The sequence below is a fragment of the Triticum urartu genome, chromosome 1A (genome assembly GCF_056163025.1).
Source record: "Triticum urartu cultivar PI428250 chromosome 1A, HENAU_Tu73, whole genome shotgun sequence".
Lineage (NCBI taxonomy): Eukaryota > Viridiplantae > Streptophyta > Magnoliopsida > Poales > Poaceae > Triticum > Triticum urartu.
Window position 1 is genome coordinate 37,148,107 of NC_141873.1, and position 3,838 is coordinate 37,151,944.

Consider the following 3,838-nt stretch of genomic DNA (forward strand, 5'->3'; position numbering starts at 1 on the left):
ATTCTTGAATGAACATGGTAGCCTTTATTATTACTTTTAGAGAAGATGTACACAGCTAGGATACAAAGCTACATTCTTACTCTGATTGGCTTAATGCAACTAGACCAAGGTTCCACAAGGCTATGTTGATTTGTTAAATTCCTTTCAGTTTCAGGTTTCAAAATGAGAAATTGGAGCATTGAGACCTTTGAACTCAAACCTAAATGAAGGTATACATATTTATGTTGGTCTAAAGCCACCATGTTTTATCTGCAGAAAATAGAAATCGCCGTTCGGTTCCATTTAAAAACTAAATTAAACTATAGACATAGTCCACGACGTCGGAACAAATAGAGTAACTAATTATTTGTATGTTTTTTCCAGCAAAGAACTTATTATAAAACGGGACACCAGAAAATCCAGTAGGGAAATTGATGGGCTCCCCTCTTTGTAAAAAAATTACTTCACGGCATTGCCTGATGTACAGAGAAATCACAGGTTCAAAAATTGCTTTCCCGTCCATGACATAATTTATACAGCATCATAGAGTGCTTTTTTAATGCATAATCGACTTCCCTCGGAAAAGCATTTGTACGATAGCTAATTAACATGTCATTTGTTCTTAATTCAGAATTGTGCATGCATCCAGCAGAGAAAGGTGCGTACATATCCTGAGGGACAATAAAAAATGTGAGTTCTTTATGGCATAATATCAGGCACCGTTCTGAGTGATCTCTTTGCAACTCAAGATACCGATTAGTTATATTATTTCCTACCGGTAACCAATTTCTGCACACCAAAACACAGAGTCAAGTCAGATCTATAGGAGGATAAGTATTCTTGGTGTGATTACTAATGAGACAATGTAGGGAATTGTTTCTAGAACTCAATTTTATTATAAGTTCAATATCAGCACCACACAATCTTTCTACTACCATTCCTAGAGAAATATCAACCTGTTACACAGGACAATGCAAGAAAACATATGTCACACAAGACTATTCTATTACCGTGCGCTTCACCGCTGCCGCCGGTGTTCCCAGCAGGCCACATATCCTAAAATGGCAATCTCATGAGTCATCTGATGAGACCGATATGAACCAAACTTTTAGCTTAATGATGCATGGTTAGATATAGATAGAAGAACCGGTTGTACTATATCTTTTCTTTGCCCTGAAGTAGCGCTTCTACTTCTAATTCATGTAATGAATATCGAGTGTGTATATAGTTCATGTCTACTTTATGGTTGACATCTTAAAGAAAAAAATACTCTAAATTAAAAGGTGCAAAGATTCTGTGGATGACATCCATGCATTAATGCATATAGCTCCAACTAGACTGAGTCTTACTTTTCTCTTATATGTGAATCTATAATCTGCTTTTGTCCAATTGTACAATTTCTCAAGTTCAACAAGGGTGTGGTTAGTGCCTTTTGTCCATTCAATCCAAAAACGGATCGGGTTCTACTATCGAAAGCGATAACGAAAAAAAACAGGAAAAATCAACCAGGTTAGTTCCTTTTTTGCTAAGATTTACAATTAAAGTCAAATTAGTACTTAATGTAATGAAGGTCAAACTTTTGTCTTTAATGATTTTTGTCTGGTTCGCAGGAGAGAGGGAGGAGTTTCCGGGCATGGGGTCATGAGTGGTACAAACTGGAAGATGCATGCCGATGGTTCTGTCAGTACAATTTACTTAGATTTTCAGTTCTTTTCACCTCATAATTATCTTTTCTTTATGTGTTAGTGCGGTTAAACTTCTTTATCTTTAGTTCCTTCCTACTTGAGGCCTTCGTGTGCACCTTGATTAAGTTCTGGTGTTTATTCGGTGCCAATGTCTTAAGACAATAGTTTCATGCATGGATTTATTCCAGCATTCTAATTTAGAGACCTTTGTGCCAGACAGTTTGTTGCATTCACCTTAATGGAGATAGTAAAATCTTACTGAGTAACAAGCATAATGATGGAGGAATGGACGTCAAGTTAAAGGTGCATATTATTCAGCTTGATTCATTGCTGAGGATTTTTTAATATATGGCTTCTAATTCCAGACCAAGAACTTAATTCAGAATCTAAAAATTGAAGGGGAGGTAGAGGGATATTGTTGGTGCTGTCTAGAAGCAATGCTCATTTATTTATTACAGTCGATGTATTTCTTGTGTGTCTCATTGATTGAGTATTTGAGTTGGAGCATAAGTATATTAGTGTCTTAGAATTTGCACATATGCTTTATCCACTTGCCATTGCTATTTACAAGTCACATATTTATATTTGGATTACAGATTCTTTGTACTTATTATTGTACTTCGTGTTTTCTATTGAGTGTGGTACCTCTTGAAGGAGGGAAAGCTAGGATTCATTGATGACTGAGGTGCAGAAACTGCTGGATACGTACAAAGACGAGGAGGTGAGCATCACGGTAATGGGTCACAGCCTCGGGGCGGAGCTGGCCACCCTGAATGCGTTGTACATCGCCGAGAATGGCCGGTCACGGTGTTTGCATTCGACAGCCCACGACCGTGTGCAGCCGGCTTCAAGAAGCGGTTCGACGTCACTGCGGCCGCGGCCCAGGTACTCGGCGCTGCTGTAACATGATATGGGCTCCGAGCTGGCCATCGACATCGGCACATCGCCATACCTGAGGCCTGAGGGTGTCGCAAGGTCAGTCCAATCAATCTCGTACGCCATAGACGATGCCCCGACTTTTTTTATGTCCATCGACAATGATTCCTCACATATAAACCATCCGACAACCATGGACGACCTTTTGCTGAAGAATCTATTGTTTGCTCCGGTGGATTTGATCTTTAGTCTTCCCTTTCTTTTCTATGGTTGTGAGTAATCAAATCCAATTCGCAGCTCCATGCACGATCAGGGCTAGGGTGTGAATTATGACTGTGTCATATGAGGCCATGATTGTGGCAGGGATGTTTGGTTGGTGGCACGAAGTTGTTTAGTAACAAGATGGGTCTAAACTCAGCTACTAGAGATTTGAGCTGAAGCACAGGAGGAGTTCCTATCATCAGTGCTGGCCGTAAAGCCGAATGCCTATGTTGGTGAGCTCTATAATCCAAACACCCGGAAGATGGTACCCCCTTCGTTCCCTAATATAAGATCTTACTACATTTGATGTAATAAATGTAATAAGATGTTATATTATGGGATAGAGGGAGTAGATGTTATTTTGTACTCTTAGCACATAAGTTGTTTTTAACTTTTTATAAGCAGCTTGTGACATTTCTAAAAAGTAAGGTCATGTAGGCACATGGAGCGCTCCTTTTTTTCGTCACTTTCTACTCAATTGTAGAGGTTTATTTATTGCAGTATAATAATTACTTCTTGTTGAGGGTACTCTGCAGCACTTGCTGTCCTTGCCTTTTCTCATATCAAGGGGCCAATACAACTTCTCTGATTATAAATGCGTGCAACATGACTATTTGAAAGAAGCTCTGTTTGAGAAATTGAGGCTAGAGTTCTGATGTAAGTACGGCATCAGCATTTGTGAGCACCTTTATGTGCTGACCATCTCATCTTTGCGGCAAGTAAGCAGTTTGATATACTGCTCGCTTTGATATAGGCATTTTGCGATGAAAATTGTCATCTATTCATGTTTACATATACTTTATCTGATGGAGACATGAGCCTGCCGAATGCCTCCACGTTAGTAATGCACATCTCAGACGATACACTCTTCTTCTTTCTTGACTAAACTTTCACACTGATTATGCATCATGGAACAGATCCAACATATTAGTTTATTTGCATGTACGTAGACGGATGACAAGTAAAATAAATTCAAGGATCTTAGTGCAGTTTGACAGCTACAATTTCACGATCATTTCTGGGCTTAGGGAGTCATC

At 39.2% G+C, this 3,838-nt stretch overlaps 1 long non-coding RNA gene across 2 annotated transcripts; it reads left to right on the forward strand.

Moving 5' to 3' along the window:
* Window positions 1–206: 206 nt before the first annotated feature.
* LOC147988842 (uncharacterized) lies at window positions 207–3,334 on the forward strand. Of its 2 annotated transcripts, XR_015598888.1 has the most exons (4): window positions 208–477; window positions 611–1,488; window positions 1,590–2,639; window positions 2,838–3,334. It is a non-coding gene; the product is annotated as an uncharacterized LOC147988842 (long non-coding RNA). The 2 variants fall into 2 exon arrangements; XR_015598877.1 differs by having other exon boundaries at window positions 207–477; window positions 1,590–3,334.
* The last annotated feature ends 504 nt before the right edge of the window (window positions 3,335–3,838 follow it).